Consider the following 22907-nt stretch of genomic DNA (forward strand, 5'->3'; position numbering starts at 1 on the left):
TCTAACAAATATGAATGTTACACCTTTCTTTATAAATGAAATAAAATTTGATTCGTTTGTGATCGATATTTAAGCATTAAAAGAAGCAAGCAATATAAATTTTCTTTTTTCTTCTACGACGTTTTTGGGGATAAAGACGTTTCAATCACTGCAACTCTAAAGAAAATGATACGGCAAGGTGTTAATGCTGAAGTTAAAATTGCCAGATCCCATTTGTGCCAGAATTTCAACTGGAAGTGTAAAGATTGTTCGACGTGGTGGAAAGAAACGAGGCTGAAAATCGTTCGCTTGTCAGGCTGTCGGTCGCGAGGGGGTTAAATGAGCGACAATTGTCCCCGGATTTCGGGGCAGACGCGATACGCGATGACTATAGTTCCGCGTCGCGGTGTGCCACGTGTTGCGCGTTTCTCTTCGAGCGCGGACCCGTGGCCGTGTGCCGTCGAGTACCTTATCGGTAATCCCGATTCTCTCCCCCGTTTCCTCTTCCTGCGAACGCGAACGGCACACGCTCGCTTCTTCCACGCCGGGAGAACGCCAGCTGTTCCCACTTTACGGTTGCTGCCTCGACACGAGTCCACGATTCGAACAATGGATGTTATGTCGCGGGACAGTTAATCTCTGACGTGCGGCAACGTGTGCCACATACTCGCCCTGCAACGGAGACGTCAACCCTCCAGAACCCGGAACCCGACTCGGTTTTACCCTTTTTCGGCGATTTAGGCTGGCGACAACCTGACTAGGGAAAGGAAATTCACAAAATTATGAAACTTTTGCGATATTCAGTGCATATACACCACTGGGCAAAAGAAATAAGCACCCAGTATAATTATAAGATAGAATGACAAACAATATCTTTATTTGTTGCATTTAGAGTATTAGATAATCCGCAATAACACATATTCTCAGAATTACTCAATGAAACAGCGGATTCCTTTTTCAAAACGTACTGTGTTCTTATTTGATTTTTTAAATCTGGCCGGGTGCTTCTCCCTTTTGCACAGCAGTGTATACGTGTGCACTACGCGATTTTTTTTCGTGCCCAGTTTCACTTTACGAGGGTGAAATCGTCCCTCGAACATTCGGCTGCTTTTTTATTCTAATTATAAAAATAATTTATACGTTTCACCTGACGATGGTCCTTATTAAAAAGATCAACTTTTGTCTGGAAACTTTGTTCCTATACATAGTTTGCGAATTATAACGCAAAATTGAAAAATGGCCAAATTTTCGAGGGTTGGTTCCACCCCCTCAGAGAGAAATTGGGCAGCAGAAAAATCAATTTTTAAGGAGTCGTAAAGACGAGGAATCTTCAAATCCATGGTAATATTATTTACCAACAAAATTTTGGAAAGTTTCTAGAGACGATTGAATTTGCAGCATTTTTTTTTAGGAAAAATGCATCTCCACCTGCTAAGTCATCTAAAAATATTTTGGAGGAAAATAAATAGTTGTATGCGAAGGTAAAGGATTCAAGCCTTAAAATGAGTCCAGTATGCTTGTACTCTTTTTTTAAACAAAATTATCACAGTTCAAATATCGACAATTTCTCGAGTACGAAAGGAAGAAAGGATCTTTCAATCTGTTCAATCTGGATTTTAATGTTCGTGGTTTTCACTGTACCCACATGTTTGCCCCATATTAATTTAATTTCTGTAGCAGGAAATTCCCAGCCAATGTCCCGGTAGTAGCGTTAAATTATTGAAAGTTTAAAGCGCTTGCAGGACCAGGACCGAGCTTCCTATCATGGTGCAAATCTCGCTCGAGTTTATATCGCAGTTTCACGAATTCCAGTTTATCATAGCTGGTTGCTTAACTGGGTTACGCAGCCGTTTTAATCGCAATAGGGAAGGGCGATGGATGAGTTATGAAAGAGTCGTTCAAAGAATGTTTTTTTTCATTTTTTGATAGGTTGTACATGATGTAAAAAAAGTACGTGAAGGTGTAGAAGGTGTAGAAGAAAGTAAAAGTGTAGAACGGGAAGGTAGAGTCGGGGGGACTTAATCTGGCGACGCTGGTCCCGTGTGACTTTCTTCCACATTTCCTAACCTCAAATTACCACTTCGAAGAGGCGTTTTGAGTCGATTGTAGCCATAAAAGAGAATTCGCGTTTGAAGAAAATGTTCTGAAGGTGACAAAATAAATTTTAATGAATAAATAAGTAATTTGAGACTTGATTTATTGTAATATGTTTCACAGTATGAAAATACTGTTCCGCGTCATTTATTAGGTAGCTCTATTATGCACAGCATGAATATTATAAGTGTTCTCGAAGTTCCAAGCAGTTCGTACTCGGTTATTGTACAGAGCAGACATGAAGTATCTTACGGTTAACAAAACATGAGCCAGTTCTACGGATAGTTACGTGGTAAGTTGCTACGTCGCCCGCTGTGCACGAAATATTCACGCAGTTAGGGCGTTAATATTAATTCGTTCGCTGTGCTCGTTAGGTATGAGGATCGAAGGGTTGTTTGGGCCTTGAATATTCTTGAGTTTCGCTTCTCTTTGGCTCGTGAGATCATTTATCTACCTTCAACTATCTTCGGCACGATCATTCTTGTTCTGTAATTTTATTTACAACTTTGTTATCTTTAATATAAAGAACAGTCAATATAAGATCGAAATTTTTGCGCTTAAATTTTCATAAAGAAATTTTCATAAATAAAGAAAGACAACTTTTCAATTTAAATATTTCAGTAGAAATTTTCTGTAGAAATGTTAGACCAGGAAAATAAAGTCTCGGAGAGGAAGATACCTTTTCATTTGAAAAATTTTGCTGCACCTTCGAGATGATCTAATCAGCTAGGAGAATAATGGAAGCCATTTCCCTGTGCAAGTTTTCATCCCAAAAATAAATTGCATCCATATCAGTCCATTTCAATAAAAGGAACAATTGAATAGGTACTCATTAAATCACAATTTTCTTGTTAAAGTACACGTTCATGAAAGAACAGAATTCTCATAAGCTCCATGCTTCCGAGGTAGAACATTCCAATTTATAATTGAAGAAAAGGAAATCCTGCAGAAAGAGACCTCAACTCTTTAATATTAAGAGGCGCTTGCAACGTTGCCTCCCGCTACAGCTAAAATATCAAATTTCACGAAGTCTACAACTCCGCTTCAATTACTTTAATCTCCAAGAGAACATCTTGGAATCGCATAGAGCACAAATTTTTCATTTTGATGCAAAGATATACTAAATATTGAAGATGAATAGTGTGGACAAAAAAGTAATTGTAAAAGTAACTATTTTAGATTGTTTTATAAAAATGACAGAATTGTATTTATTTATTTGGACAATTTTGATTACAACACGAACTTGAGCAGGAGAATCTATATAATCATTTCCTGAAATTTCCTCTGTTTGATAAAATTAAATAAAAAGATAAATTGATAAAATAAAAATGTTCCTGGTCAATTTTAATTTTCGGGGAGCGTCATTGGATAAGCCCGTCATGATCGATGGCGATGCTAACAAGGGAGACTACCCAATCGTAATATACATTAAATTTTCAGTAAATTAGATTTCCAAGTTACACCGATTCTTGTCCCACTTTTTCGGAAAATCGACCTCCAAGGGTCACCTGGCAAATCGAGCTTGACCACGATGATGACCAGCGGCTCGATTATTTATTAACCAGCGTTATGGTAGGATTTCCCGTGGCTCGCGTTACGACAACCCAGTTTTTAGCACGGTGGCGAAATGACGTTTGTGGAACCACGATATAATGAGGCCGAGATTTCAAGTGTCACCGGCAGCCTTTTCGAAGCGAAATACCCACCCGATTCCGAGTGGGTCGTTCATTAACGACTGAAACTACTTCCATGCCCGGCTAAAAACCCCTTCCCGCCCCTCGTCCCATCATCGCCGGCAATCTCTTTTTCTTATTTACACTCGAGACACCCTCGTTCCCGTTCGACCCCCTCGTTTTTCTTGATATTTTCCCGGAGGGGGAGGACGGTTTAAACGATGCTCCTTCCTCGTTTCACCACGGGAAAAGAAAATATTGAGGATGTAGCCCGAGGAAAACTAAGCCATGAACGTTGTTCGATGGTTCTTGCAGCCTTTGACGAGGGAAACGCGATACGGTTTATGGACGGACGCCCCCGAAACGGCTACCCTAATTGCTGGGACCATTAGCGGAGAGATAATCAGTCGATCGCTAGCCGCATGATACGACAATTTTTATCGTTTTCTGCTGGGGAATTTTTTTTTATTGTTTCCATGGCGTATTTGTCCAATTATTTTTAGTGCAGAAGATTTAGGGGATGTTTTTACTTTTTAATTGGGATTGTGTGACTTCGAAGAGAGCCTGAATTCATGAAATATAATAAACAATTTTTTAGAATGAAGTATTTTAACCCTTCCTGTCACATTAATAAAAATATAATATTATATTATACTGACAAATTCGAGACATCTTTGTGCTATAAATGCACAGAGACCTGCAGTATACTGTGCATTATATTTTGATAGAAATGCATTAAATAATCAGCGCAACCTGTGTATATAATCTTCTATGTTGTGTGAAATGAGTAACCTCTATGTCCTCGTGGATATAATAATTGTCATTATTATTCTGGAACGTGGACGCGTCCGTTGTTCTGTGTATTGATTTTATATTACACCGTCCGCATCGTTGTTATATTAATTTCATTCAAACGCCCTGCTGTATACTCCCAAACCCTTACCATTATCTTTCTTATGCATAATAAAACTTTTATAAGTAAATTGCAACAGATGGAAATAAAATAAAAAGTCTCTTCCTTTAATAATCTTAGTGAGTTGGAAACAAAACAATACTTACAAATTTTAGTATTTCATCCATATATTGTTGACGTAATTGTATAGAATCTTTAAGCAGTAACAAATAATTAAATAATCATGACCCAGAAGATTCAAAGACTCTACACACGAGTCTGAAAATCAGAATATCCTCTTCACGTTGATCCAGATCATTTGCAAAGCTGCTCGGAAGAGCTTCCCTTCTCAAAAATTAAACTAAAGGAGCTGCACAAGTTTTTAATCTTCCAAACCCTCTTACCATCCCCCGACCTGCTCAAAGATTATCGAATTTTGCAAACTTGTAACGACGTCCCAGTATATCGGTCGTTTCTAGTTAATTGCCGATTGTTTTCTAAGAGTGCTCAGCGAGAGTATCGAAACTGATTAGCTGATCGTCAAGTGTGAAACCGAGGGTGGAGCGTAACCACGTCGCAGATATTCGCGCATCATTGCGAGTTCTACCACGGAATCCTCTCGGGAGTCCGCCTAATCCGTCCTGGAGGGATTTAGGAAAGATTATCTTCTTGAACGGGGAGCGAGGGTTTTCTGCGAACTTTTAATCCTCCGGAGGTAGCTTCTTTTGCCGCCATTTTCGGGATTTCTCGAACTTATAGACGGGTTCGAACTTTCGTCGAAGGATATTTTCGCATTATAACTGGCTGTCCAATCAATTACAAGTTTTCTGTCAATTTCAAGCCAGGGGAATATTCGTCCAATAGTGCAAATCCCCAATTTACAATTCTTTTGCGGGAAACCATTTTATTATAGAGTGTAAATACGATCGACATGTAATAATGTTGTAGTAACGTAGAATTTATTTAAGGGGTTGAAATGCAACCGAACATTGTACACACACAGTATTTATTTAGGGGGTTGAAATGTAACAAACCACACATCGTGTATAATGTATTTAGGGGGTTGAAATGGAACAAACCACACATCGTGTAAAATGTATTTAGGGGGTTGAAATGTAAGACACCGTACATCGTGTAGAATATATTGAGGGGGTTGAAAGGCAACAAAACATTGTATAGAATTTTTTTAATAGGTTGAAATTAGCAAAACATTGTATTAAATTTATTTAGGGGTTTAAATGTAATAAAACATTCTATTAAATTTATTTAGGGGTTGAAATGTAATAAAACATTGTATTAAATTTATTTAGGGGTTGAAATGTAATAAAACATTGTACAGAATTGTTTTAATAGGTTGGAATGTAGCGAAACATTGTATTAAATTTATTTAGGGGTTGAAATGTAATAAAACGTCGAATAGAGTTCATGTGCGGATCAAATGAAACAAAATATGAATTTAGAGATGCACAAGATCATCGTACACAGTTGTTTGATCAATATGCAACAACATTACATTTATTTGTGAATCCAGATCCTCGTCGAGGGATTCAGAAGAGATTACCTCATCGAACCAACGAGAGAAGATTGTTCTATACGCTTTTAATCCAACGGATGTTGATACTTTTCCTCCGATTGCATCGATTTTCTCAGATTCGACGAGTTTCCGAGGGGGATTCGCGTTACATCGAATAATATTTTCGCTGGATGGTTATCGAGAGCTCGCCGGTTTCGGTATCCACTTGCGAATGATCGAAACTCGATCCCCGATTCGCAAACGGGGCCGACTGTGCTAATCTCCGAGTCGATTCGAGCGACACTCGCTGCTTGAAACGCGGCGAAGGAGGCGGTTGTTCAAAGCTCCAAACTCTTGGAATTGGACGACGCTAATTACGCCGGCGATTAATGAATACCCGAAGAGTCTTTCCGGGCCTGCAAACCCGCCGTTTCGAAACGGAAACAAAGTGTTACAAGGTACAACCGCTAAGGTGTTCCTCTCTCTTTGCAAAAATTTACAACGTGCGAGCAAAATTTTAAATTAACACTAGAAGTCTTTAAGAAGAATTTTTGTAGGGATTAGAAGGAAGTGGCTTTTTGTCAGAAGTGTGCTTCATTGAGAATAAAAGTGAAGGCGTCTATCTATACTCTGTATTCAGAACATTTTTTTGTTTTAAATCGAAACACGAATTAAAATTATTTTGACACTATTCAATTTTTATTAAAAATTGTTGTAATATTGAGAAAGTGATAAAATTTTTCTTCTACATTATTTTCGATAAAATTTTTGGTGAACGATATGAGTTTCCATGTTCAGGGATTGAATTTCCAGAACAAGAGAGATTTCTGTTAATTAAGCCATTGTGGAACAAGATCGACACACGTCGATTAGATCCTCGAATTTCAACCGCAATATTCATGGCCAACTGAATATTCGCCGTGGTCGATCCTTAATGCGCTTCGCAAATTCATGTCGCAAACAATAGGTTCCCCTGTTTCTGCCAGAATTTGCCTAATCGCGGCGTCAAATTCCCGCGAAGGTATTTGCCTTCGAATTTTCATTCAGCCCTTGTGATTTCGCCAACGGTAATATCGTGGCTGTTTCAATTTGCATCGCTGATCGTTCTCTCCTGGATTCGCTGAATTTTTTCACGTTTCATAAAATTTTTATCAGCCCGAAAATTAAAGTCCTACTTTCCTTTTCTTCGCAATGTACATTAAAAAGAGAATAAAAAATCGATTTCGCATTTCTGCATTGAAACACCATGGATTTTGTATTTAAAAAATGAATAAAAAATATCACAAAATGTTCTAGGCTTGGTAGTATTAATTATTTGTATATTTCATAAATTTTAACGATTACAATATATTACGAATTAGAAACATGAATAAAAGATATCGGACAATTCGTAAAATTTTTATTTAACGCAGTTGATTGCGGAGACTCTTCGAAGAGGTGTTCGGATGACCGTATCCCTGGAATCTCAATCTCTGGCTGCCTAATCCACTTTTTCTCGCGCGCTCTTTAGCCAGGCGCCATTTTAACGCTGGTACACGTAACAGGGATATCAGGCCGGACGATAATAGCTCGCTTTTCAGTTAATGAGCTATTTATAAGCGACAAGCTTCTCGTCGGACCCCTCCTCCATAGCTGCGACTTTCTCTTCGTTTTTCCAAGCTCCCTTCAGACCACCTCGTCGACGCCTTTGTTTTTCCTGTTTTCACTCTTTCCGCCGGCCTGACCGCACGCTCTCGCTCATTGTCCGGTTATTTTTATCCAATTTCCTGTTGTGCACATAATTGATGACCGATCGATGAAGCGGCAACGAGATCTTTGTCGCCCGCGGCCTCTTTATTTCCGGCCCGCTCGAAACGAGGACACTTCCACGACCGTCGACCGAACGATCTTGATCGAGATCGAGATCTACTGCGAGAATCGCCGATGGATCTCTGTGGAACCGTCTTGTCTGTTGAAGTCTTGGAAGTTGTTGATCAACTGCAACGTAAAATTTGAAAAGTATCTTGTTTTGTTTTCACCTTTTTATAGGAGGAGAGATGGAAAAAATACTAAGCCAGGTTCTCTTCAATTTTAAACATCATTTTTTGATTTCAGGAGTTCTCGAACAACCTACCTTGCCTCTATCACAGGGGTTCTTAAACTTATGTAGTCCGAGGCACACCTCTTAACCACCATTCTTTTTGCGGACCCCATCCCAACCCTAGGCATTTTTCTTCTTCATGTAGGATTTCTATTAAACGAGTTATTTGAATAAAAGCGAAAAGTTGGGGGATGTAAAGTTAATGTCAAAATTGACTATCAGATTCACCCCAATCAGTTTCAATTTCAGCGAGTTTCATTCGATCGATCTCAATTTTCTTGAATCCAGATTGACCCGATCCAGGACCATCAAGCTTCAGACAACATTCAGACTTCGTGCAACAGTGGTCAGTCGATCCAACTTCCCCATTTTACACCCCACAGTTTAATTTCCTGAAGCCCCCAAAAACAATCAAGCCTGCCTCCATCAAGTTCATCCCACCGACTTTTAATTCCGAGCGAATTTCATTCGAGCAATCTTGATTTTCTTGAATTCCAATTGGTGAGTCTTGATTTCGTCGAGTCCCAGGGCAATCCATCTCGATTCCGCCGGCTCGTTGAATGGTCAATCTCGTCGGACAGTAAATTCTGGACGCTCGATCTTGGTTCGAAGCGAATTTCTAGACAGCCAATCCCGCTTTTCGGCGGTGCGCGTCGGCACCAAAATAGAGTGGATAATTCGAATGCGGCACCAAACGCGCGCGCGGATTCCGGCGTGGCAGGCAGAGATTGAAAGCGGTGCTTTTAAAGAGCGTATCAGGGGGGGGAGGTGGCAGGTAATTCGTGCCTTCGCCTCTGTGCACAAGGTCAGGAAAATCAATAGAACACAGACAACGAGGTAACGATGCCGCGGTCCGATAGCGACCGTGGCATGGCGGCACGACATTCCGTTTCGCGGCTTATCGCGTGCGTTTTCCTAAGGTCAGTGACAAAATGGGGCTTGTACCTGTTACGAACATGGAAATTCTCCTCGGTGAACGCGGCGCCTGTATTTCTTGCCCGCCACGGACCTCGCAACGAGCCTTTTGCGTCGTTATACGAATTTTTACGGCCTTTGTTACCGGCCAATTCCATTCATACAAGATTAATGGCTGGACGTGGTTTCTGCAATATTTTTGAAAGCTCTTTATCTAGGGGAATTACAAAATTGATAATGCTCCCTGGTATCAACACGGTAGAAGAAAATTGTTTGATATTGTTCCTCTTGACTCGAGACTTTGACGAATTTTTAAATTGAAGGGTTACACACCTTTGAGCGATTAAGAACGATATCTTTTTCATAAGGAAAATTCATTTCAAACAAGAAAGCTGCCAGCAGCCATTCTCACAAACTGAGGATGCTGAGCTAAAAGTGTCATATAGATTTGAACAATTGGAAAGTAAGGTAAACTCAGCAATTTTTTTATACATAAAATTGTGTTTTTTTTTTAAATAAAAATATACATCTTAATATATGACATTAAGTAGTGTTTCCTGAAATATTGAGCTAAATATGTTAAACTAGAAAGACCCACCAGCCATTTTATAATATCAAAACTTTACCCAAATATTTACCAGATTTATCTTAGTGAAATTTTATCTAATATATGTTTTTTAAATTTTACATTAGGTTAGACAAAAGAGACAGTCCTTGTCGAAGCCAATTTTGAAGAAATCAATTTCCAAATAGCTAGCAAGTAAATATATTATTAAGGCAAATTGAGCAGTAGCAACATCACCAAACACTGCAATGATTCGCTATGATTAGTTTTTCGCCTTTGTTCGCTGCACCTCAACCATCTGGTTAACAGAAGAACAATTTCCTGGAGGAATAAACCAGCCACGCTCCCTAGAAAATCATTAACTGAAACTTTTTCCCTAAAAAACTTCTGCAGTTCACGTTACTTCTTGAAATAATATTAACCAGAATGGTGTCCGAAACTGTTTTATGCTTCCGAAAATGGCTGCGGCTAGAAACCACGGGTTTTCCTCGCGTATTCACGGCACTTTGGAAGTTCTGAAGTTTAATGGAACGTTTATACTTATAGCGCAGCTTTCCCATAAGGATTTTGTGTTATACTGCTTTCTACAAAAGTGCACGAACAAAATATTTACGACAAAATATTCGAACTATTCAAGGATATTGAGGTATTATTTTCATCACTTTTATTAAAATTATTAACACGTTAACTTGATCATAAATATGTTGGTGACACTTCATCGGGTTTAAAAATTGTCACTGTAACATATCGGAAAAAAATCATTTTTACCGGGATGGAAAGAAGCGAAAGGGTTCAAGGACTATAATAAATTTTGCCTTTCCAGTTTTCATCTGTCTCGTTAAACTATTTTTATTATTATGGATTTTCTGGTAATTTATTTATGCATATTCCTAGGGACAAGTACATTTTTCCTGAATCTCATTTTTCCAAATGAAAATGTCCCAGATTTTCATGTCGCAAGGGATTCTCGACCACAAACACAATTGACTGTAAAATGATCTTCCACTTTATTCAGAGCGAAGAAGACGTCATCCTCCAGTACATTGGGGTTTCAGTCTGCACCACAGATCCAAGTACTTTTATTGTTATTAGAGAGAGAGAAAGAGGGAGACACTGAGAGCTGGAATCGCGCAGCAGAAGTTTCGACTGCTGCTTAAATTAATATTAGCGCGGGAATGAAAATTCCTATTAAAACTTCGGGCGCGGAATTGAAAGGCGAGATCGAAGTTTACAGGACATTCGAAGACCTCGTCGAGGGTCGCAGCTATTCTAATGGACTCAGTCGTTTGATAACGGAGGCCTCGGAGCCCCTGAATAATTCCTGCGACGATTCAATGAATTTTAAATCAGCCGTACGACTCTGTTAGGCTAGCAGGCGACAATGTCGCTGATCGACGATGACTGGTTACATTCCTGTCCGCTTATCGGTACGCGATTAAAGGTTTATGCCAGGAAGAATAATGGATAGATCGCGGTATCTCTCTCTCCGGTCACGCGACCGCCGCGCTGCCCATAACAATATGAAAACACCATGTAAATTGAAAGAGTATCCGCAAATAAGCCGACCAGTTAGTGAATTAAACGGTTAAACTACTCCCCTGATTAATAATTGTTCTGCTTGATATTAATAATAATGATAATTCTCTATTCTTCAAATTAGATAATTTAGATGGGATGGATAAGGGTAGTTGAAACTATCCAGAGTGGTCACATTTTTTAAATTATAGAACATCTCTTCCGTTTTTTTAATTTTTTAATTTTAAGACAGTTAAAATAAGGAAAGTGTGTACTCTCTCAATAAAAAAAATAATTGCTCCGCTTCATATCGATAATCTAGTTAATTTTTATTCTTGAAATTCGTGTGATAGACTTCAGATGGGACGGACAAGGGTGGTTGAATAAGGAAATACTGTTCACTGAATAATAAAAATAGAATCTATCCAATCAATACTTTCTTCAATCGAGAGCTTATTAAAAATGACCGCAAAATAAGAACAAAATTAATCAACTAAATAAAAGTACGACTTCCGAGCAAGCTAATGAAAAACTTTTTCATTAATTTCGAGGTAACTCAGAATTCCCACGAAACAAGACGAAATTTTTTTAATAAGCAAAAGTAGGACATTTTGCGAACTTCTCGAGTTAATTAAACTTTTGTTATGGCAATTCCATGATAATTAAAACTGATCGCACAATATGAAAACAATTTTTCCATAAACGAAACTGGAGTGCGCGAATTTTGCACGATATTTTCAGAATTGTTCTGAACGAACTGGCGTATGGAAAAAATAAATTGATACGGAACATTCTTTTGCGATGTCCACGTTTATTTTTTCATAAACTGTCGAACGAATATTTGAAATTTTTGTCTGACTTTTCGGAAATCGATGAACGAGAAATTGAAACGTGTAATTACGTTCTAATTACGTTCTAATTCAAATAGAAAATAATTTTTGTTTGCAATGTACAAAAACAAATTTTGAATAAACAGTAACGTCGGCGACGTCACAAAAAAATGGTAGATGTACACGATTTAAGAAATAGCACGGACCTGAGGGGATTTTTTTAGATCGTGACAAAAAATGGCTAAAACTTGGTCGGATACATTCTTGTTATTTTTACAAAGTAATGTAAAATAGTCACTTGTTCTCCGTAAACTTAGTGTTAATATCGTTCGGGTAATTCCGAGACTTGTGTAGGCTGCTTCGATTCTTCTTTTTGTGTGAGCTATATTCTCTCTGTTAACGAGTCGTACTGGCAGTACGTGTGGAAAGTCAGAGAAGTGCTGGTGTCTCTCCACAAAGATCCTTCCGGAGCCTTTGATTCACCGTCCCGCTCGTAGAATTTAATTTCCCGGATTTATGGCCGCGATGACAGCGTTAACGTTCCGATGACAACGTGAAACGGGCCGAAAGTGTGCAGAACCGTGACTCGGCTGCAGCTCTACCGTGAAATTTCGACCACTTGCCAAATACTTGGAGCATTCCGATTCCGATGGTCCCGAGGAGACCAGTTGCCAACTACGGTGGACGTCGGGAACTCGTTTAAACTGGCGTCCCTTGATTCTTCATTCTTCCTCCTGGCCACCGGGATTGAAATTACCCTTCGAATAATCCTGAACCCTTCTCCCTACACGCTTTACATCACAGAATTTCGCACAACACGTACGGAACACGCCAGTCCGTTGCAATTGATGCGGACAATTTTTATTTCTCACGAAGATCCGCAGTCTAATCGTAACATAAATTCATAAAATCATGATACATGAAATAAAAATTAAATAAAATTATGTTCAGATGTGGGCGAAGGTGGAGCGATAATTTTGCACACTTTGCTTATAGTCAGAGTTGCCAGATCAGGGCAGAGTTTGGCAAAAATTTTATCTAAATACAAATCTCGAATAAAGTGGGTTTTAGAACCCACTTGGGAAAAATCCACTTTGTTCGAGATTTTTATTTAGATAAAATTTTTGCCCAACTCTGGATCAGGGGAGAAAGTTACCCCCTCTTTGCCAGTACCGGATCAGTCACGTGACGTCACACATGCGCAATGCAGACTCACGAGTGGGGGGACAAGTCCCAATCTGGCGACTCTGCTTTCAGGGTTTTCATTAAGTCAAATGCTGCTTCAAGTTGTTTAACAATTTCGTCTTATGTTAAGATTGATTTAAAAAATTAGGGTTTAGAGTTCTCCTCACCATTTAAGAATTGATGAACAATAAAAAAGCAAGAAGGGTTTTCATGAAGTCAAATGCAGAAGCAAATCGAGAGTTCCATGCACTGCTTCGACCACCTTCTGATTGCTTGATTCAGCCCGGTGTTGCGTGTTGCATTGCGTAACGCGAGCGAATCGCTTCGACGTCGATCGCAGCTGCCCGTCACGGCCGTGATTAATTAATCCGAGCTCACCCGTGGACGTTTATTAGCCTCTTCCGAAATCCCGACAGACCCTGAGGAATCGAACATACCCGTACCAAGTCTCGAACTAAGAAATTACACTTTTACTCCGCAAAATAGTCTAAACTCTTGTTTCTAATTTTATTAATCAACATCCCACAAATATATTTCTCATCCCTTAATTTAAGGGTTGCTTTGGTCAAACTTTGGCAATTTCTCAGGGAAGTCTTCAAACATACGGATCATACATTTTTCCGTATTCTCCGGAAAACATACATTTTTCACTTTTCTTTTACCTGTGGATCCCAGAAGAGTCATTTTTCCTCAATGTTTCTGGAATTGACGAGTATAGTTATTTCTATGAAATTTTGAAGACGTAACAAGCAATAAATAATTTTTTTTAATATTCTGGGGAGCGCGAGCAATGTTTTTTACATGTTTCGTGTATAGTAGAGTCAGAGGATTTCTTTTCTTCGATTGGTCGGTGAACGAATGGAACAGTTTTATGTCAATGTTTAATTGATTATACACGCGGGCCGACGCCACGCGCAATTACCGGGCGCACCTGAATCTAATTAATACGCCGATGGTTCGACGTTATTGAAAACAGCGCCGCGCAAATGGTCACCGGCTTCCGTTCAGCCACCGGCGATGGGTTATTCGGTTTCATTGGCTCTTGAACACCGTACACCGACGTGTTCCAACACATTCGTTCGACGTTTATTAGGGAACACGGAGGAATTAATTTTGCAGTCGTCCCTGTCGGGAAACTTGCAAGCAGTGGATGCTTGCGCAAAACCATAAATTACTGTAATCAATTTGCAGAAACAACTCATTTAAATCTACCTTTTCACAGCTTGCTGAAAAATAGCAAAATACCCTTTCAAATTGTATATTACACGTTAAACATTGAATCTAAGCAAAAGAAATTTGTTCTTGTATTCTCCAGATGATTTTGAAAAATACACAAATTTAGAACATTAGTTCCAGATCGAAACAAGGGTGGAAAGGACAGTCAACTTCAAGAATTCTTTGCACACAGAAGTACTGGATTATCTTTAATGAACTTTCTTTTACTTCTAATCGTATATTTTTTGCAGGCAGGAGGAATGAAAGATACTGTCATAAAAACGACTGTCAACTTTAGGAATCTTTTTTACGAGAACCAGTGAACCTTTTTCAATGCAATTTTTTTCGTTCGAATAGTATAGTTTCACAATGTTGTACTAATTTTTACAGGCAGTACGGGCGAGAGACTAATTTACAGAAGTCAATCTTTAATTCCACTCAAAATAAAAAGACACTCAACTTTAGGAATGTTTTTTTCGAAAACTACCGAACTCTTTTTAATGAATCTTTTTCTTATTTAAAAACGGTGGTGTTTCTAATTTCTGCAAGAGATGAAAAACACAGAAACAGTGAATATAGGTGTTGAATTCACTAACGTACGATCGGATCGACAGTCGATGGTCCGAGGGTGTTCCTTTGCTCGGCGCCGGGGTTCATTCGCTCGTTACGTCAGCTGGAACTATCGATTGCAGTTGAATTTAATTAATTCGCAAGCCGCTTATCGCGACGCTGTCGAAACACACGCGGTACGTCGATCCCGTACGACTGTTCATTAATCAGCCGCGAAGGCAATCGTGTGTATTCGCGATCGCGTGTGTGTCAGTTATGGCGGGGCCCATTGTTCCGTGGTGAAATCGTCTCGTCGAATTAGCAATCGATAGAGACGTAAAAAACCGGCGAAGAAATATCGACAATCGAGTCGAGTCGTGTGTTAACTGCGCCGAGAACAGCCACGTAATTTTACAGCTCTCGGAACGGAGATAAATCAAACCCATAATTGAATTTCTTGTGAAACGAAGCTCTTCGCGAACTTGTGATTTTATCTAACGTCTGATAAACAATAAAACTTATTGGAAAAATTATCTCTGGAACACAAAGCAGAAGAATTTTCAATTTTGTACGACAATCTAGTAGTGGTGTATTACAACAATGTTTATCACAATGGTAAAGCTACAATGTCATATTAGGGGTTTGATTTTATTATTCTAATACTTGCACAAAAGAGTACATAGTAATTCCCTACGGTATCGGAACGCGAACTTCAGACCGTTCAAATACTTTCGTGACTCATTGTATTTAATAAAAATTGCAAAGTTCTGTCAAGTTTAGTTTTGCACACTGCTGATTATAATACATACGCAAAAGAATAAACATGTATTGAATAATTCTCAACAATCCTCACAATTTGAACGATTGTAAAACAAAACATTTAAATGATTTTGTAGAGTGAAATGAGTGTTTGCAACAATTCAGTGGTAATAAAATATTGGTATCTTGGAGCAAGTTCAATGCTTAGCGATCATAGGGGATCAGGGTAAAATAGATAGGTGGGATTTGTATCGGAAGTTCGATTTAGCAGCGGGTAACTCGCTGTCACTTCAAGTAGAAAGAACAAGGGTGTAGAAACAGAGAGAGAGAGAAAGAGAGAGAGGAATGGAGTGAGAGTGAGAGAGAGGGAGGAAGGAAACACGGGGCGGACAAGTTGCGGCCGGGTGAAATTAATTAGCCCGAAAATTAGTTTCTGGAGCCATTGGACACAATGAGCGAAGCACAACGAGGTCGCTATAAATTACTCGCACATGCTGAAGGAGCTCTGCTGCCCGGTCGCATAAACTACTTGCCGGCGACGCCGCTAAACACGGCGAAACTGCGAATTACTGCGATCGGAGAAAGGAAACATCTTCTCCGCAATTAAAAGCGGACAATGTTCGCCGATACACGGAATCGATTTCCACTTGCGGATGAATTCGTCCATTGTTCGCGCGCCCCATCATTCTCTTCCTATATTAATAAAATATTAAAACATATATTGAATTTATGTTAAACATGATTTTTCTTCTCTGTTCCTCTTGTTGGAACATTTCCTGCATTCTATTTATCGTACATTGAAAAACAAAGTACTTTTATCAAAAAATGGTATTTCCTACAACTTCATACATCAGGACACAATAAAATAAAGAAATAAGAAGTGCCAGAAAAATCAGTGAGACCCTCGAATGGTTTAAAATGAACACAATTTTTCATAACAAGGAAGAATACCAACGTTGAATTATTCAACAAATTCTTGTCGCTTTTGTGTACGTTTTTCCATATAGTCAACCATAAGAAATTATTATTAGTACCTCAGAACGTGAGACAATTGAACATCTGTCTCTCCATTGCAATTTTCGAAATTCAACAGGTGCATGTAGAGCTCCAGTAGGGTTTCTATTTTGGAAATTCGGGCGACGGAAGCTGGCCTCGGGGGCGAGTAAGGCGATCGAGCGTGAAACGCGAAGCAATCGATCGCGATCTCGATCCGAATGCAATTTTCTGGGACCACGATCCTCGGCTGGTAGGTTCTGTCCTCAAGTATCGTGGAAAGTGGCGCAAGGTCGACGGTTCTCCATGAAAATTTTCGGTGAGGATCTCTTCCATTATCCTGGCAATATCCGGGGCAGCGTGCGCGGCGGAAAATCGGGTCGGGTCGGGCCGGCCCGGGCGATTCGCTCCCGCCGAGCCAACAAATTGACAAATTGAACCAATCAGGTCTCAATATACGGCAATCGCGAGATGTACCTTTTTTTTCTCTCTCTCTCTCTCCCCCGACAATATTTTGCCCGGATACATGCTCTCCCCTATCCCCGAGAGCCGGCCGACACAATAGCGGCAATTTATGCTAGCGCAGCTCCCTCGCTCGTTGTATTGATAAACGAAAGTTCGGGGCCCCGGTGTTCCGAACAATTTCGGGAATTTCCACGATTCCATCGACCGAAATTCTGGCTTAGTGTTGGTATTGTCCAGTCGATATATTGGTCGAATTTGTTGGAAACGAGTAACAACGTTATCGAGAGGGAGATATCGTAATGGAGAGTCAATATTGTTTAATCGTTCAATAAATGAATAAATAAACGGAAGTAGAAAAATCTCTTCCTGCTGACCAGGGATGTATCTACACATTCCAAGAAAGTTCGTATCCACATTGCTAATAGTTTGCTAGAAAATAATTTTTAAAGTTCACTAATTTCCGTAGCTGCTAGACGAGAAACCTTGCGTAAAATATTATTATGAAAAATATTTAATATTTTTCCACGCACCTTCATAACTACTTGCGATAGGCGGAAGGGGATAGTGGGGACGGTTTTGCCTCAGTTGAAGCAAATGCGCGCAGTGTTCTAGACTTTCCTCACTAACTATGTCTCAAATAAAGAATTCTAAGTAAGCTTTTGATCCACACAAAAATATTATTTCATTATTATTTAAAATCACAAAGGCGCCTTTTAGTCCACGTTAGAAAGCACTGAATGGCCCCAACGCAGTCGCAGTAATTGGTAACCGTTTTGAAGAGTCCGGCGACTCGGTCGCGTATGAAATATGTTCCTCAAAGCTGTAACTACTATATTCCCCTTTCATACTAATAAGTTCCAGACGAAGGAGCACGTAAGTACATCAGCAGGCATTGGACTAATGTCAGCCGAAGCTTCTCCAAAAGATGAAAGGTGAATTTTATGTGGGAGGCGACACGAAGTTCTCTCTCTCTCTCCGTTACTTTCGCGTTCGACGAGGCGAAAGCTCACGAAATAACCGCGTGACAAAGAGGAAAACCCCCGCAGAGCTGCTGTGTGTTCACCGGAAATGAATCTTTTTCAAATAAGGCTCTCTCCCCGCTTACGCAAATGCTCGCTTTGATACATTTTATACATTTTTCGCGCGGCACACACGGCCCTGCGGATTTACTCGCGGCGAGTGGAAATGGTGAGCCATGAACAGACGCGGTTATAGGATACAATTGAATGCCGCGCACGAACCTGCCGGATATTTCATGCTAGGTTTGCTGAGAGACCATTTTACATTATTTTATCAAAATAAAACGAACGTGTCTATCCATGTGTCAGCCATTTTCAGAACTTCAAACAAATAAATATGTTGAATAATTCCTCATGGATCCATGTTTACAATTGCAACAAATGAAAATTGTTCATTGTCAGCAGTCACGTCTATAATATCCATAGTTATTTCAAAATTTAATTTAAATTCCTTACTCGAACATTCATTCATTTGTAAATTTAAAAGTTTTACTTATAAATATTGTATACCTATATATCATAAATTTTACTCGTAAATAAATTCTAATAATTTAAAAACTACGATTAAATTTATTTTTTATTTGTTAATAAAATTATACTTTGTGAGAAGCAACATCCGTATACCTAAAAATTTCTTTCGACACGTTGATTCCATTTAATTTAAATTCCTCACTCAAACTTTCACTCGTTTCTAAAATTAATTTTTACTTATAAATCTTGTAAACCCATATCATAAATTTTATTCATAAATAAAATTTTATTTATTAGTGAAACTATATTCTGTGAAAAGCAAGGACCAGCCACGTACCAAAAAATGTTGTTTGGCACAAATATTTAGGACACAAAGGGTGACAGCCGATCCTTCATTGAACACAGGCATTGTTTCATTCGAATTGGATATCGGTGAACAGAGTGGCACACTTTTACAGGGTGGGACGGGCCTGGTGAGACACGCATAATCCACAAGCTTCGCGAGCGCATAGGCTTATGCAATTCGCTAAACCTGTGATCATTCGAGGGACGATATTAATTCGCGTCCGGTGACCCGAAATGCCTGTCCTGAGCAGACAGCCGATCGAGCAAACAACTGGCCATTACTATCTCGGAGTGAACGATTGCTTTGATGTCTAATCGGTGCGGGGGTTTCGATGACATATTAACCCTTTGCACTGTAATTACGAATCAGATTCGTGATTTCAAATAGAATCCAATGTTATTAATTTCCATTAATCTAGAATAAAATTGAGTACATATTACTCCATCATTACCTCCACTGTTTTTGAAAATATGAAAAATTTTGCGAACACAAATTTTTCAGCATAAAGAGGATTACAATACGGCAGTAACACTTTTTTTATACGTGAAAGAATTTCGGAGATTTCAAGGTCACCTTCAATTTTTTTGAATGGAAACATATATTTTACGAAAAATTATCAATTTAAGCGATATATGAACTTTAACTTAATTTATAAATACCTAATCGAATGTTTTAAAAAATTAATGGAAAGAGGTTGCAGTTGATGAGCGGTGTGAATTACAGTTAGGGGATGATGGATAGGCGGTTTAGAGTCAGTATCAAGAAGAACAATAGCAAAAAATCGCCCATTGTTATACTAAATTCACTCATTTTCACGCTTCAAGAACCGCCCCTTCAAATATGTTTTTAAAAATGGAAGGAGGAAGAATGGGGGTGGTAAATCTTGCAATTTAGACTGACTCTGAGTATCAGGAAGAACAATAACCATTCGTCCATTGTTATACTAAATTATTCACCAATTTTCAGTGCTCATTCCAGATTTTTTTTCAAATATCTAGGACCACCCCTTCGAATATGTTTTTAAAAACGTAGGGAAAAATATTGGGGGTGATTTAGGGCGAGCATCGGGGAGAGCTCGGCAAACAGTTCGTCCATTGTCGCACTAATTTTCCGTCTATTTTCGCCGTCGAGTTCCATCCTTTTCTATTTTCAAGAATCTCCTGGCAAAGTCTGCCTCATACCCTCGTCGACGAAGAACGAAGAGCTCCGAAAGCGCGAGAGAAAATCATGGAACACGACGGGCGCCCTTAAGGTCGTTTTCGCTTGTGCCGATCTCCCCCGAGCCCTCGGAGACACAGTAAGGCTAACGAGTAGCACCCTCGAGGCCCTGGATAAGTCGGAGCCAACCCCCTTTTTACACCCCCTTTTACACTCCCGTGCGCGTGTTTCGCCGATGAATGCCGCGGGGCAAAAGTGTGGCAAACTGCCGGGAGTAAGAACGAGGAAAACGCGCGAACAACCCCTTACGAAAGGGGGTTAAAGGGGATGCAGGGAAGGTGGAAAATTCTTTGAAAAATATCCGGCCGAGTTTTGGAGCCCCGTCGAAAACTTCGCGAAGTCCGCAAAACTGCCCTCTCTCGGATCGATCGACCTGATTTCGCAGTCTCACTTCACGGAAATTTACAATTGAGATGAACGACAATAGCCACGCGCTTCTGCGGGCGAATCCTGATTTTTCATTAACACTGGTCCGCTTTTAAACAAACTTCCAACTTTTTTCGATGACGTGTGTGCTTCGAATTTCTCTCGAGTTTCGGTGAAAATGCTAATATGTTTCAAAGCGCGGTAAAAAATTGCAGAGAGGTTTTCTAAAAATTCTAACGTGTATTAAAACACGCTCAAAGATTGATGATATGTTTTGTCAAAATTCTAGAGTGCATTCAAACGTGCTCAAAAATTGAAGAAAGGTTTTCTAAAAACTCTGACATGTATTAAAGTATGCTCAAAAATTGAAGGGATCTTTTGAAAAAATTCTAAAGTGTATTAAAATATGCTCAAAAATTGAAGAGATGTTTTGCAAAAATTCTATTATGTATTGAAACACGATGAACAATTGAAGGAAGGTTTCCTAAAAATTCTAAAATGTATGCAAACATGGTAAAAAATTGCATAAAGGTTTTCAAAGTATTTTAACATACAGTAAAACGTACAATAAAATGAGAAATAAATCATTAGAAGTGTCTAGACTGAAAGAATAGAAAACAGAGTGAGTTTAGCAAAATAAAATTCATTAAAAATTAAGGACCAATTAGCGGGTTTGTTAACTTTCACCGATTGACTTGTCGATCCGGGTTCCCCATTTCCACTCGCAGTTTCAAATTTGACTTGGTCCAGCGTCGATTCACGGCGTTCGGAAATGAATTTCCGACAGTGTTGATTAAAGTATAACTAACCGAGTTATCGAGGCGGTAAATACTCCGCGAAACGGTGGCTATTTAATTAGTTAAGTTCTCTAATTACCTCTGGGCTACTTCGAACAGCTGTCCCGAAAGCTGGAAACTGTAGAGGCGAGAGGGTTTTCGGAGCCACGGGATAAATTGCGCGCCACGATATATAAACAATCCTTTCATGCAAAACTTTCCACAGGATAAGAATAATTAATAGCGTGTCCGAAACAGGAAACGAGGGTTGAAGCGGCGCGTGTCTAGCCAAGTTTCCCGACGAGAGATTAAACCACGACACCATCGTCAGAAATGTTCCCGCGCTTTCTGAAAACGCCACTAGAGATCGCGGCCTGTCATTTCCGCTTATCTGGCCCTGGGTGTCGCAAATTGTATCCTTAGTGTCCAGAAAAACTCCGGAACTTTCTGTTACGTAACCATTCTTTCCCAGAAAAAAATGTATTACACCGTGATAAATTTTTCACGGTGTCCAAATTAAATTCGTTTGAATAAATGCGATGAATAAAATTGTTAGTGGTGTATTTTGGTTAACATGACTCTCTGTCAGAATTTATTTAACATTTGACATGAATGTTGGCTGAAGTTATACATTTTGAATACACATATTTTATTAATACAACATTGTACATTAAAGTACAAAGCGAAAAGCAAATGTTAAAACTGGCAGAAAAATTGCTAACGGTGATTTTGCAAAATAAAAAGGGGGTAGGTTGTTCGAAAAGACTATTGGATATTCTCGGAGGGTAGTTTCGAGGAGGAAGAAGGGAAAAAGCCGTATTCGAAATTTTCTTCGAGTAATTCTATGTCGAGGAACGATCGTCGCCTCGCAACCCGTCGCTCTTCTCAGACTTTGCAACCCAGTTTCTCGGCACTCTGGTTTTCGCGAAACTTGAAGCACCCGGGCTGCGGCGGCGGCTGACGAATAAATATGCATTCCAACGGCGGCACGGCGTATACAGGTGGACTTCCTAAATAGAATTGTTTACGGTCTTTCTCAGTTTACTTGACGAGTTATGAATTGCACGGAGCCCGGGATGACGGAGGCTCCCGAACTTCCGCGTATAATCCGGCCTCTTGGGAATATGTGCATTACGATGGCATTATTCGACTTCTGCCATGATGCCACGGTTCTTACGACCTCTTTGCTACCCGGCGCGTCACTAAAATGTAGATAGAGAACAACCCAGACTAGGAAGTCGTTCAATGAAACTGGAATTAATCAGTCGAAAGTTGTTGAAATTTTTGTTTGTATACTTTTGCATCTCTCCGATCTTAATTTTTAACAGTCCACATTTAATGTAGGCAATCATTTTCTAAAGTGTGTTAATACATTTCTCTTCTATGAGGAAAAATCAAAACCTTTTTTAAGAAGTTGTTGAAAAAAATGTTTACTGTACGTTTGTGTAATACTTGTATCCAGAAGCATATTAAACATGCATTTTTATTG

General features: G+C 39.4%; 1 protein-coding gene and 1 long non-coding RNA gene across 8 annotated transcripts in view; both read left to right on the forward strand.

Annotated features, from left to right (window-relative positions):
- The window catches only part of Kcc (solute carrier family 12 member kcc), a 197055-nt gene that overhangs the window by 65520 nt on the left and 108628 nt on the right, over positions 1 to 22907 (forward strand). The gene's annotated exons all lie outside the window — the stretch shown is intronic.
- Positions 1 to 22907, forward strand: part of LOC143210638 (uncharacterized) — a 61157-nt gene that overhangs the window by 6026 nt on the left and 32224 nt on the right. Inside the window, exon 2 of the long non-coding RNA XR_013009307.1 lies at positions 1 to 22907. This exon is cut by the window's right edge and continues 32224 nt beyond it. This is a non-coding gene — a long non-coding RNA (uncharacterized LOC143210638).

Source organism: Lasioglossum baleicum, chromosome 7, assembly GCF_051020765.1.
Source record: "Lasioglossum baleicum chromosome 7, iyLasBale1, whole genome shotgun sequence".
NCBI classification, from domain to species: domain Eukaryota; kingdom Metazoa; phylum Arthropoda; class Insecta; order Hymenoptera; family Halictidae; genus Lasioglossum; species Lasioglossum baleicum.